At 40.1% G+C, this 14,590-nt stretch overlaps 1 gene segment (V, D, J or C); it reads right to left on the bottom strand.

Moving 5' to 3' along the window:
* LOC102835906 overlaps positions 1-14,590 on the bottom strand; it is a 647,474-nt gene that overhangs the window by 228,752 nt on the left and 404,132 nt on the right.

The raw sequence follows: 14,590 nt of genomic DNA, 5'->3' as shown, positions 1-14,590 counted from the left end.
AACAACAACAACAACATATATTATATTGTTTATATATTATATAGAATATCATTATTATATGTCTTGGTGACTTTCTTTTGGGGTCTATCCTTCCTGAAGGTACATTTGGCTTCATGAATGTTTATCTTCTCATTTTTCAAGATGTTAGGGAAATTTTCTTCCAGAAGCTTTTCAAATATCTCCTTTGTGGAATTCACTGATTTTTCCTTTTCCTATATGACAATAATTCTTAAGTTGTTCCTCTTCATGTTATCCAGCATGAATTTTAGACTCTCTTCACATGTTTTTATCCTTTTTTCAGCTTACTCTTCTACTTTAGCAATATTGAGAGATTTGTCTTTCAGGTTGCAAGTTCGGGCTTCGATCTCTTCTGTTCTGCTACTTTCCCATTTCAGTGTACTGTCCATATCTCATATTTTGTTATTAATCATGTGGACCTCTTTTAAAGGTTTTGAATTGTTACCAATACTGTATCAATGTTGTTTGATTGCTCTTGTAGTACTTTCATGACTTCTTCCTTGTTTTCCTCCACCCCTTTTTGGAGCATTTGAATTTGTTTTCATATCATTCTTCTGAATTCTTTCTCCGGCAAACCCCAAACCTGCTCTTCCTATTCTGGGGAGCCCTTGCCTATCTCTAGCACAGTTTTCTCAGTTACTCTTTTCTGTAATTTGACATGTTTTGAGATACTTTGTTGTAATTTAGATCTTTTATTGTTCATTTCCAGTAGTTATGTGGTTTTTTAAATCCATAAATGGATGTTTATTGCTGTTTTATTAAGCTTACTGGGTATCTCCTTGTGTATATGATCAGGAGATAGGCTTCCCTTTTCTCATGTAATGTTTAGAAGCTGTTAATGGCTCTTGTCTCATGGTGTAATAATATGGGGTATGCTAGTAGCTTGATTACTTGGCCATGATTGTTGATTCTTCTTGGGTAACATAGGGAGAAAAAACTCACACCTGCAGGAAAAATGTGTGAATAAAAGGTCCAAAAGTAGAAGCAATATAAAAGCAGAGACAAGAACTTCCACTTTGAAACAAAAATAAAACTGTGGCCGACTGTCCAGTCACCTTGCTACACAGGCAGTGTAGAAGTCTCCAATAGTGGGTGGGGTGTCACTCATTCAGATCCCACCTCTAGTCACTCTAGAGGTGCGCAGATAGATATTGAGAATTTAATGGGAGAAAGATTGTTTACTATTTTTTTCTTTGAAGGTCAATTAAGTGTCTGCATATGCAGAATGTAATTCTTGAAATAGTTGCATCTTTTAATGTGGGGTTATACAGATCGTTTACATAGTTTTTCTGTCAGGCCAAACCTGCTTTTTTTTCTTTCTGCATAGGCAGGGGTTAGTGGTCCAGCATAAGTTAACTTTAGAGCTTTGACCCACAGACAGAAGCTATAAACAGCAGTCAAAGGATGTGTCTTTGGACCAATAGGGCTCTTTCTCTCTGTGCCATGGGAAAGCTGTGGTCTCAACATTGGAATTTTTTGGGGATGCGAACCTACCCACCTGAAGTCATCTGGACTGGGTAAAGAAGGCACAACAGGGAATAGGAAGAAGAAACAACATGTAGAATTCCTTCACACCTTTTGCAAATGTCACTTTGCCACTTTTAGTGCCAGTTCCCTGTGCTGGTCTGGCTGTAGCCCTACCTACTGATTTATGCCTGCGTGGGATGGCCACAGTGGGAGTCCTGTGCCTTGCCGGATTTCTGAAACATAATGTTTTCCTTTGTACCATGGTTTTTCCACTAGCTGGTGAGGGAAACTGACACCCTGAATATTTTGCTAGACCCAGAACTCTGGCGCAGTTTCCTGAGAGCTGCATATCTCGGTTTTCAGCCCCTCCCCCATGAAGCCTGACCTACTTGACTTTGCTGTCGCCAAAACAGAAGTCTCCAACAGGAACTACTTTTGCCCTGTGATGCTTGTATGCGGTCTATGACTTGCAGTGACACTGAACTGACCAGCATCAATTGGAAAGAAGATTGTATGCCACACAACAATGCCCTGGTGTTGGGCTGGGGTAGTAGGGCTTCTGCTGAGGTATAGATAGGCATGTGATAGAGGAACTGCAAGAAAATCCACTTGATCTCAGGTCCCACCTCATTTCATCTGGATCCTGATTTCACCAGACTGAAGACATACTCCTATGGGACTGGCACTGGAGAAGCTGCTCTTTCCCCACTTCCCTAAAGGTGGTCAGATTTCCAGCACGATGTCGCTGATTATGACATCCTTGAAACATGGTTTTGCAGAGACCTAGGCACCACCTCATGTCTGGCAAGAAGTCTGTATCTATACATCTTGAAAATCAGCCCAATGTACTGCAGTAATACCCAAGGTGAGTGAGTCCCCATTATCATTATACACCAGTTGCTTGTAGAGTAGATTATCATGCAGACTCTGGAGAAGGATATCATGCTTGGCAAAATGAGGGATCAGTGAAAAAGAGCAAGACCCCAATGAGATAGATTGGTATAGAGGCAGCGGCAATGAACTCCAGTGTAGCAACAGTTGTGGGCAGTGTTTTGTTCTATTATGTATAGAGTCACTATGAGTCAGAACTGACTGAACGGCACCTAACAACAAATGTCAGCATATCTTGGAAGCCAGCAGAAGCAGGTAATAGAGTCTAAGGTGTGAGGTCAGTGTTTCTGTAGCTCAGAGGAAGGGAATACCTATGATTGTGGTTGAAAGCTTGTCTTTTATCCTGAAGGAGGGCATGGTGTACAATTAGGAAAGAGACCTGGGTCCAGGGAGCTCCTTTCATCTGTGGCTTTGGTTCAGTGGTGTCCTGAGGCCCTGTCCCTACAGCCTCATGGGCTGGCCTCCTAGGTTGAGGCTTGTGCTTTCACCCTTGACTCATCTCCTGAGATCTTGGCCAGGTGACTGTGCTCTTTTGTTGTATTCTCCCTCAGGCAGTCATGGGTGGATGGTGCCAAGAAACACAGCTCTATGGAGAGATAGGTGAGAGGGACAGAAGTCACAGTTCAGAGGGAAAAGTGGTTACAACACTACGATGGGATTTTTTGTTTGTTTGTTTTTTGTTTTTTACAAATTCACTTAGGTTTATGCACTATAAATCCCATGATAAATGCATTATTTGCACTTGGTGAACAACTTATAATATAAGGGAGAATGTCAGTGGACTGACTATGTCCCTTCATTCTATCTATTTTGGGCTCCCTCCTGTGATCACAGGCACAAGGCTGAGGCTTTCTGTGCACACACATATTGAAATATCAGAATATATTAGTTCTATCTGCCTTGCACAGACTTGGTCAATGGGCTATTAACACCTCATTCCCGCCAGGACTTTTCTATGGCATCAGTGGGTCATCATTCTGTGCATCTGTACTGTTTTCCACATGTAGGTTGCAGGTTGGATGTGATGTGTCCTGTTGGTGCCAATGGGCACTTGCTGGACCATATTCCACAATACTTCACAATGTGCTTTGGTTGTGACTTTTTGATTGGAGCTGTATCATTGTGGTCATAATAAGTTCCAGTACTCCAATCATAGCACAGTGACATGTGCCCCAACAAAATCCTCCTGTCTAGAACAGCACCTTCTGCAGTGGGGTTTCACATGTTCACGAGGTTTTGTTATGGAGCTCAGCTGAGGAGGGATGATTCTGACCAGTCATCTGGGGGTCAAGAGATAGCTGCTCTCCAAGCTACTATGTGTGTCAGAGTTAAGTGCTGGGAATTCCACTATGGCCAAGTAGAGTCTCCACCTTGGAAGGACTCCTGTGTTTAGTCATAATTGTTTTAGGCCATAGCTTGTGACCAATTATTTTTTGTCCTTGTAAAAAGTTCTATGAAGAATGGCTAGCAGTAAAATATTTTCTGTCTTTACCTAGTATTTGTTAGTAATTTCTGTTTCTTTTGTAAATAGTCTGTTATCCACTTTCCCATTTCTTAAGTGTTTTTCTATTTTTCTAGTTAGTTTCTATAAATTCCTTGTATCTAGAGACATAAATCTTTTACATACCAGCTGATTTTCATTGTTGCTGTTGGTTTATTAGTTGCTTTTTAATTGTGATTTTTTTTTTAAGTGTAAAGAGCCTGAGTGTGTTATCTAATTTTATACTTTGTGCTTAGGAGTAGAGTCTTGTCTGACTGTGTGTGGCTCTTTGACTCTATTTCTTTAGAACCTCCATTTTCTCTCCAGAGGGCTGGTTTAGTGTCAAAGATTTTCCTCTCAGAGGTCTAGTCTGACTGGGAATTTAGTTTGTTTCAGTGTGTCTTACAGTTACTACTGAGATGTTGATGAGATTGGTGTTTCCCTGATTGTTGTGATGAGCAATTATCATTGTTGTTGGTAATAGTTCTTGATTCAATTCTGACACGTAACAACCTTGTATATTATTTCCAAAGAGTGATTGGTGAGTTTGAACCACCAATCTTGCAGTTCAACCCAATCTTAGGTCAAGTGCTTATCCTATGATGCCTCACCAGGATGACCGTTTGGTGGTGGTGGTGGTGTGCAGTGGAGTTGGCTCTGACTCAGTGATCCTGTATAGGGTTTCTGAGGCTGTAAAATCTTTATGGGAGCAGAGAGCCTAATGTTTCTTCCTTGGAACAACTGGTAGTGCCTAACTGCTGATCTTGAGAAAAGAATCCTGACATAATTATTATGCTACCAGAGCTTCTTAGGGATGTCCCATTAATAGTCCCTAATTTGATTTTTACAAAACGTTTTCTTGTGAATTAGGAGGAATTGCTAAATGCCATCAGGTGAGTTCTTACTCATAGTGATCTTGTACAGGCTTTCCAAGGAGAGGCTGGTTAGCTTAAATAGCCAACCCTGCTGTTCAAACTGATCCTACAGTCCACTAAGTTAACCCACAGCAAAACACCAGGTAGAAGTTTGCAAAGCAGAATATTAGTTTTACATTCAAGGATTTCTGTTTCATGTCACTGTTTGCTATTTCATCTATATGTTGTTGTTGTTATGTGCCATGGAGTCGGTTCCGACTTATAGCGACCCTGTACAGGGTTTCCGAGGCTGTAAATCTTTACGGGAGCAGAACGCCTCATCTTTCTCCCAAGGAACAGCTGGTAGTTTTGAACTGCTGACCTTGTGGTTCACAGCCCAGTTCGTAACCACTACGCTACCAGAGCTCCTTATTTCATCTATATAACAACACTTACATCCAAATTTCTCCCTGTGTTTCCTGTTTCCATTCCTCTTTTTTGTTCAATGGGCTGGACAGAATTTGTCTTTTAGATTTTCTGTTATGTCTTTCATTTTTCATTCAAACATACATTAGCCCATGTTTCTCTTTGGGCAATTTTCATAGATTTTCTAATCAGTGACATAGTTCATTAATGATTGTGTTCTGTATCTGTTAAGTCCTTGGTTGCACAGGAGTACTGATGCAGATGTAGTGAGCCAAAGCATCCACAGTGTTTATAATGGGGCTGTCTCATGATGCTGACAGCTTGAACATGTGACAAAGGGTGATGAAAGCAAGGTCTCTTTGTGAGTACACTGCCTTAAGAGGGGAACACTTCTATGTCTTTGCCTGGGAAAACACCACATCGGTGGGCTGTAAAACTGGGACAAGAGAAATCAACAAAAAGAGTGGCAAGGATACAAAGAGAGACAAAGGCAGAGTCAGGAAGACAGTGAGAGAGAGATTGACACAGAGACAGACCTATAGATAGACAGAGACATATAGAGAGACAGAGTGAGTGAAACAAATAAAGACAGCAAAAGACATAGATGATAGAAACAAAAAGGAATACAGAGAGAGAAAGGTAAAACAAAGATACAAAGGAAGACAGAGAGAGAGAGAGAGAACCAGTCAGTCAGAGAGTGAGAGAAACAGACATGGGAGACATAGAGAGATAGAAGCAGACAATAAGATATAGACAGATATAGACAGAAAGAGAAACAAAGAAAGAAATATATATAGAGAGAGCACCCCTGGAGCTCAAGGATGTGGAGTTTTGTCTTGTTCTTTGGTGCACATTGAGCCATGGACACTAATGTGAGTTTCTTATCTGATCTTTGATCACTTGGCCACAGGCATCTTTGGGATGTGAATTGTGCACTTGTTACATGAGGAACTGGGTGGAAATAAACATTTAGGCATTCAGAAAAGGATATTCTTGTTGGGGGAATGTGGTTGATAACATAGCAAGAATAGGTCTGTGGATGGTCTGCTCATTACTGGTGAGTAGCACATTAAACACACGGTATATGATATCTCATTTAATTCTTACAACAAGTCCAAGGAGGAGATATTATTATTATTGCTACTATTATTATTGCTGTAATCTGTAGTCATATTCCAGTGTGCAGTTGGAGAGGTCATGGTATTTACACTTAAAGTACAACCAAGGAGGCTCCAGGTCTTTCTTCAAGAGAATAGAGAGGGGAACTGGCTCTGGTTGGGCATGGAGAAGGTTTTCATCACTTCCCTGCACACACAGTGGATCAAATGTCATGGAACTAAGGTTTGATCAGGGTCAAAGTGGGACATTGAATTTTCTCGGCTTTCCTGGCCTACATGTTCTGGGTACTGGACACACACAATATCCTACTTTCTGTGATCATCAATGTGCCAGGAGGAGCTGCCCTTGTCTAATCTTGCACTCTCTGAGACTATAAGGGTCTCTCAGGCTTCTCTTTGGGACCACCAAGGGATTATCAGAGAGCACACTTCTTTCTTGTCTCTTGTATATTACCCGGTAAGCCACCAAGGAGGGTGCAGAGAAGTATACTGGAAACCGCTGGAGGTAAGGAGCACTTACTTCTGATTCTATGGGACTTCCACCTCCTGGGAAATTCTGGTGGCCCATGGTGGCTGTATACTCATGTCTAGTGACCATTCCTACTGCCCTATGCTGAGTGATGTGGCCTATCATACTGGCTCAAAGGCAAGGCTGCACTCTCTTTCTGAGACTAAATCCTCATGCCCTATGGTTGCCCTGACAGACCCCAGCACATGTTGAGTCAGGCAGCTCTCAGAAAACATTGCCACATCAGTGGTGGCTCCTAAGACAAGTGGTCCCTATGGAGCAATGGAGTTGATTTCTATAATGATGAACAAGCAGTGAGTGCATTTTTTTGGTCTCTCAGAACCTCAGACAAGTTCAGGGGTTAGCAAAGTCCCCACATATCATAAGGATCATGCTTCCAACCTCTCGATATTTGGAAGGATACTATGCAGTGGCTAGACCCAGCCCACATGGGGTCTGTGGGATTCAGGTAGTTTTTAGCAGAGACTAGGGTACTCTGGTAATTACAAGTACTCCACCACAGTGATAGAATATCAGGTATTACTGCCTGCCCGTGTAGGACTAGAGAGTCACAAGGGTCCTTGGAGTTGTTGGTCAGGTGCCCCTGGATGCTGAGCCACAAGTGAGTGAGGGAAGGATACCCCTATCAGGAGAGGGTGGAGGCCACCTGGGAAAGTGTATGAGCACATGCTCTTGGCTCATGACTCAGAGTTCTTGATTTCCAGGAATGACCTGAGTCAGCAGCTGTAGCTGTTGACTCCCTCACTAGCAGTCAAGGAGATTCTTTTCAAAATGCTTTATGGCTTTTGCCTGTTTCTCCACAAAGAGAGAGTGTGATGTAGCCAGCAGAGGATGGTGGTTAATGTGTTTGCATCTCTGATTCTCAGCCACAGGCCTTGCAATCTTTGCCTAATGACAGGTTGGACCCTGCACTACCTGTTCAAAAATCCTTGGATCCACTTGATTATCACATTAGTCTGTAGCCCTGAGCACAAGGATGACTTCCCTTCAATGGGCAAGACTCTCAGAGGGACATTCTCCAACTGATCTGTGGCCTTGGAAGGTGTTGGGTTTTATGTGAAGCTAGAGGTTGTTGCTACAGTGGTGTCACCATGGTCATCAAAGTAAGCATATACCACAGCTTGACAATGTCTAATATGAACTGGGACTGAAACTTGTGAAGAATGGTTATATCCTCAGAAGCACAGAGGTTCTAGAAAGCCAGTTTCACTCTGCAACTACAGTCATAGGGATAGCTGGTGGACTAGAGTGAAAGAGGAGGTGCTTAAATCACCAGTCATTGTGGGGTTTTCTTTGAAATCTAGGACTTGGGGTCGAGGACATGCTGGGCAATCAAGGCTGTAGGTTGCCCAAGGTTGAGGTTGTCAATGAAAGGAAATGGAGGACAGGAGAACAAAGAAGACAACTTGGATTCTCTGTCCAACCTCAGGGCACTGGGGGCTTTCTACAGCCAGGCATCAGGAACTCCTTTTATAAAATAAGTTTTTATTGTGAATTATGTAGGTTTTCAAGGGAGAACATCAGTTTTACACTCATCCTATCATATTTCGTTTCATTGCAATGATTACAATCTCCTCTGTGCATCATCAAATAACCAAAGGTACACCACACAGCCTGCACCCCCGGGTGTCAGCACACAGCCACTAACCCTCCCTTTGTCCCTTGTCCCCAGCCATTCCATCTGTCTATGTCATCATTTTTGTCTCCTTGCCTTGTGTCACTGCCTCTCTTGATAAGGTCATCCTCTCTTCTCTTCTCACTTGGTGGTCCCAGGCACCTCTGCTCCTGGGCTGCAAAATCAATCACTCCCCTCCTTTTGTCAAAAAATATTTAACTGTCCATTTCTGACCCTCACAGTAAGTCTTGATGGCAGTTATTCATTATTGTTCCACAAGAGTCACATCCCCATTTCCTTTCACCAGCCTGATCTCAACAGACAGGAAATCATTCAATGGAGGTTCTACAAACACCTTCCCCATCTGAGCTCCCTCTTAAAAGCTTGTAAGGCAGTCACTTCTTGCTCTTTTAGCGCTCCCCTCATTTTGGGTAACCAATGTCTATGTAACCCATCCCTGTCAACCCTGTGTATGGAGGGGGTGGGAGTGATCCTTGTAAAATTCATCAAATTGTAATGGGTTGCCCTTTTTTTCTTTTCTTTTCTTTGCTCTTCTTTCTTCTTTTAGTCGAGTTCTGATCATCCAGCCATCAAAGCCAGGTCAAGTGGGTACCATCTGCTAGTATGGGTGTTCTTGTGCATTTCACCTCACTTCATATCAGCTGGATGCTTCATTCTACGTATTAATCCTCTGTGGTCATGCCACTGTCTCCGGGCCTAGGAGTCTCCAGGACTTGCTGTAACTGCTGACCATTCAGGTCTCCTCCCGGGTTCACAGGAGTCTATTGAATGTGGTTGGACTTAGATCCCAACTTCATTGTGTTTTTTCCCCCTCATCCCCTTATTGGTGACCAACATGGTCACCAGCCAGACCACATGCCTGCTCATGTATCCCCCTTGAGTCTTCGTCTTAGAAGGGAGTTCACTCTGAGGGGACCCAATGGCCTTGATGGCTCCTGGGCAAACAGCTTACTTGTTCTTGTATCAATCAATAATACTGCTATTATTGTTTCTGATTATTCCTGCTGGTCTTTCTTCACAAGTATCTTCTGTTCTTCTAGCCACTCCAGGCTGGTCTACTCATCCTTTCCAGTGGAAATATTCTCCATCAGACACCTCTGGATGAGATTCTGGTTTTCTCCTATGGTCTTATGCAATGTACAAGCTCTGCAGAAGGTCTCTTTCACTGAGCAATTTATAGCCCCCTTTAAGGTTTTCCAATCAGTTATAGGCTGAAGATGGGCATACAAGCTTTCTATTGTGATGGTTCTGGCTATTATTTTCCCTTCCAACCCCTCAAGTGTCTATATCACAGTGGTAGGTAAGGGAAACCAAAATTCAAAAGACAACCAAGCATCTTAACATAATTTCCATCTTTTACTCTATCAAACCATTCCTCAATCCCTGTATCCTGAAGCACTGTTATTCCAATGTTGTGCATACATCATCATTTAAGTCTCTCCCACTTAGCCCATGCAAACCTGCTTCATTGTTCTCCCATCTACCTTGTTCTTCTATTCTCCTCCCCTTCTTGTATTTTGCCACTCTCTTCCCCTGGCATCCAAGCTTTCCTGTGTCTATTCCCTACCCTGTGCTCTATCTTCTCTCTCCCTCCCCTCCTCTCATCCCATACATCCCGGTGATCAGCAATTATATATATTTGTTTTTTCCCCTTTTGTGTAAGTTCTTTTACTTAGTCTTTTACAATACTGATTTTATGCACTATTTCTCCTTTTGAGACTAACTTCAATCCGCATAATGTCTTCAAGGTTCATCTATGTTATGAGGTGGTTTGCAGCTTCCTTGTTGTTCTCTAAGGTAGCATAGTATTCCATTGTGTGTATGTACCACAGTTTGTTTTTGCATTCTTTAATTGATAGGCATTTAAGCTGTCTCCATGTTTTTGTTATTTTAAATCGTGCCACTATGAACACTGGTGTGTATATATCTACTCCTGTTATGTGTAGTATTTATTGTGGGAAAATATCAAGTAGAGGGATTGCTGGATCATAAGGTATTTCTATTTCCAACCTTCTGAGGAAATGCCAGAGTGATTGGACCATTTTGAAATCTCACAAACAATGTAGGAGGGTCCCAGTCTTTCAGGATCCTGACCAGTCCTCTACTTTTTTTTTTTTTTTAATCTTTGCTGTTATTGCTGGTGTGAGATGATATCTCATTGTTATTTTGATTTGCATCTCTCTGATGGCTAGTGATCGTGAACATTTCTTCATATGTTTGTTGGCAGCCTGCATCTCCTCCTTGGTGAAATGTCTGTTCATGTCCTGTGTCCATTTTTTAATTTGGGTTATTTGTCTTCTTCTTGTACAGGTGTTGTGGTCTAGATGTTTTAGAAATGTGTCCCTTATGTGAACTGTTGTTGCAAATAATTTTTTCTTATTCTGTGGGATCCTTTTTTACTCTTGAGGTGAAGTCTTTTGATGCACATAAGTTTTTAATTTTTAGTATGTCATAATCATCTATTTTGTCTGCTTTTGTTTGTGTAGTTTTCAAAATGTTTGGTAGTCTGTGTATGCCCTGAATTAGATCCTTCACGTTTGTCCCTACTGTTCACTGATGGCCTTCATAATTTTGGGATTCACATTTAGGTCTTTAATCCATGCTGAGTTCATTTTAGTATAGGGCAAGAGGTAAAGGTCTTCTTTCGATGTTTTGCATATCGCTTTCCAGTTCTGCAAGAACCATCTGTTAAAGAGACTCTCTCCTCCCCATGCAATATACCTAGGCACTTTGTTGAAAATCATTTGGCTGCATGTGGATGGGTTAATTTCTGGATTCTTGATTCTGTTCCATTGATCTATGTATCTTTCATTGTACCAGAACCAGGATGTTTTGACCACTGTAGCCATGTACAAAATTTTGAAATTGGGGAAAAAGAGGCTTCCAACCTTGTTCTCCTTAAGCAGTGCTTTTCTTATTCTGGGTCTCTTTCCTTTCCATATAAAGTTTGTTATTGTCTTTTCCATCTCTTTGAAGAATGTTGTTGGACTCTGGATTGGGATTGCATTATATGTGTAAATTGCTTTGGGCAGTACTGACATTTTCACAATGTTGAGTCTTCCTATCAAGGAACATGATCTGTTCTTCCTCTACAGTAAATCTCTTTTGGTTTCTTGTAATAGTGTTTTGTAATTTTCTTTGTATAAGTCCTTTGTTTCTCTGATTACATTTATCCTAAATATTCCATCCTTAGAACGACTATTGTAAATGGTATTGCTTGCTTAATGTTCTTTTCAGCACTGTCGTTGTTAGTATAGAGGAATCTAATTGTTTTTGTAATTTGATCTTAAATCTTGACACTTTGCTGAATCTTCCAATGATGTCAAGTAGTTTTTTATACTGAGTCTTTGGGGTTTTCTATGTATAGGATCATATCATCTGTAAATGGAGAGAGTTTTACTTCCTCTTTGCCAATTTGGATGCCTTTAATTTGTCTCTCATGCCATATAGATCTGTCTAAGACTTCCATGACATTACTGAATAAGAATGGTGCCAGTGGGGATCCTTGTCTGGTTCCGGATCACAGCGGAAAGGCTTTCAGTTTCTCTCCATTGAGAGTGATGTAGGCTGTTAGATTTTTGTACATGCTATTGATTATGTTGAGGAATTTACCTTCAATTCCTACTTTCTTGAGTGTTTTTATCAGGAATGGATGTTGGATTTTTTCAAATGACTTTTCTGCAATTGATATGATCATGTGGTTCTTTTCCTTTTTCTTATTTACATGGTGGATTATGTTGATTGTTTTTCTAATTTTGAACCAGACTTGCATCCCTTTTATGAAAGTAACTTGGTCATGATGTATTATTTTTGTGATTTGGTGCTGGATTCTGTTAGCTAGGATTTTGTTGAGAATTTTTAGATATATGTTCATGAGGAATATTTGTCTACACTTTTCTTTCTTAATGATGTCCTTTCCTGCTTTTGGTAAGAGGCTTATACTTGATTCATAAAAAGTATTAGGAAGTTTTCCATCCTCTTCTATATTCTGGAGTAATTTGAGTAGAATTGGTTGCAGTTCTTCCCTTAATTTTTGTAGAACTCACCTATGAAGCCATCTGAGCCTGGACTTCTTTTGTTTGGGAGTTTTTTGATGACCTGATCAGTTTCTTCTTTACTTATGGATCTGTTCATGATTTCTACTTCATTCTGAGTAAGTTTATGTAGGTTGTGTTTTTCTAAAAATGTGTCTATTTCTTCTAAATTTTTGAATTTGTTGGAGTACAACTCTTCATGGTATTCTGTTATTATTCTTTTGATTTCGTTTTGTTCCGTTGTGACATCGCCCATGTGGTTTCTAATGCGAGTTACTTGTGTCCTCTCGTTTTGTTGTTGTTGTTGTTGTTGTTAGTTTTGCCAATAATTTGTCAATTTTATTAATCTCTTCAAACAACCAGCTTCTAGACCTGTTAATTCTTTCTATAGTTTTTCTGTTTTCCATCTCATTTATTTCTGCTCTTATCTTTATTATTTCTTTCCTTTTGGTGACTGTAGGTTCCCTACACTTGTCTGTTTCTAATTGTTAGCGATGCTGTTTTAATGTAATAATTTTGGTCCGTTCTTCTTTTGTGATGTGCACATTTATCTCAATAAATTGTCTTCTCAGCACCGCTTTTGCCATGTCCCAAAGATTTTGATATGTTGTGTTTTCATTTTTGTTTGTTTCTAGGAATTTTATGAAATCACAGTTTATTTCTTCTTTTACCCAGTCACTTTTCAGCATGGTGTTATTCAGTTTGATGTGTTTGACTTTATTTCTTTGGTCTTCTTAATATTGATTTCTAGTTTTATAGCGTTGTGGTCTGAAAAGATGCTTTGTCATATTGTGATGTTTGTAAATTTATGGAGGCTTGTTTTGTGACCTAACACATGGTCCATTCTGAAGAATGTTCCATGTGCACGGGAGAAGAATGTATATTGTGCTGTTGTTGGGTTGAATGCTCTGTACACATCTATGAGGTCAAGTTGGTTGATTGTGCTGTTTAGTTCCTCTGTATCTTTGTCGAGTTTCTTTCTGGTTGTTCTGTCCCTTTTAGAAAATAATTAAATCTCCTACTATAAGTGTAGATTTATTTATTTCTTTCTTCAATTCTATTAAGGTTTTCTTCATATACCTTGGTGCTCTTTCATTGAGAGCATAGATATTTATTATGGAAATGTCATCTTGCTCACTTGACCCTTTGCTCATGTGATAGTGTCCTTCTTTGTCTCTTATGCTGGTTTTTGTCCAAAAGTTGACTATTTTAGAGATTAATATTGCCACTCCTGCTTGCTTGTTCATTGTTGTAGTTAGTTTGGTATATTTTTTCCCCTCATTTAACTTTCAGTCTGTTTTTGTCTTTGTGTGTAAAATGTGTCTCTTACAGGCAGCATATTGAAGGGTCTTCTTTTCTTATCCATTCTGCCACTTTCTGTCTCTTCACTGGTGCATTTAATCCATTAACATTCAATGTAATTATTGATAGGTTTGAATTAATTGCTGACATTATGTTAATTTTTTGGTAGTGCTGTTTGTTCCTTTGTTCTGCATGCCTGCTTGTGCTGATTTTGTGATTTTTGTGCTATTTGTTGTCAGTTTCTTCTTACTTTTCATGTTTGCTTATTCTGCATTGAATTTCATTTTCACAGTAAGTTGTGAAGTATTAATTTTCTTTGGGGTCATTTTATAGTATATTAACTTTTCTCTCCATTTAATAGAATCTATTGTATACTGTAATCTACGTGACATCATCACCACCTAGATCTCTGTTACTACGTTTATCCCTTCTTTGACATTGATATAATTTTGGTCTTTGGTTGACCACCTAGCTCCTTTTAATTCATTTTTGTAATTTTTTTTTTCTGTTCTGGACTCTGCTATCTGTCAACTGAGTTCCAGGTGGTGTTGCCACCCCTGTCAAATCTCTGGTTGTTGTCTGTTCTTGTTGGTTTTCAGTTCAGAGAACTGCCTTTAGGATGTTTTAAAGTGCTGGACTGGTTTTTATAACAATCTCTTAGATTATGTGTATCCTGGAATGGTTGATTGCACCATCATATTTGATTGATAGTTTTGCTGTATGGACAATTCTTAGTTGAGAGATTTTTTTCTTTTAGGGTTTTGTGTATATCTCCCCTTAGCCTCCTTGCCAGCTTGGTTTGTACTGAATAGTCAGAGCTTAATCTGTTTTCTTG

The sequence above is a fragment of the Chrysochloris asiatica genome, unplaced genomic scaffold, assembly GCF_000296735.1.
Source record: "Chrysochloris asiatica unplaced genomic scaffold, ChrAsi1.0 scaffold00260, whole genome shotgun sequence".
In the NCBI taxonomy this organism is placed as follows: domain Eukaryota; kingdom Metazoa; phylum Chordata; class Mammalia; order Afrosoricida; family Chrysochloridae; genus Chrysochloris; species Chrysochloris asiatica.
Note: the sequence above shows the minus strand (reverse complement) of the source record. Positions and strands in the feature narration are given on the sequence as shown.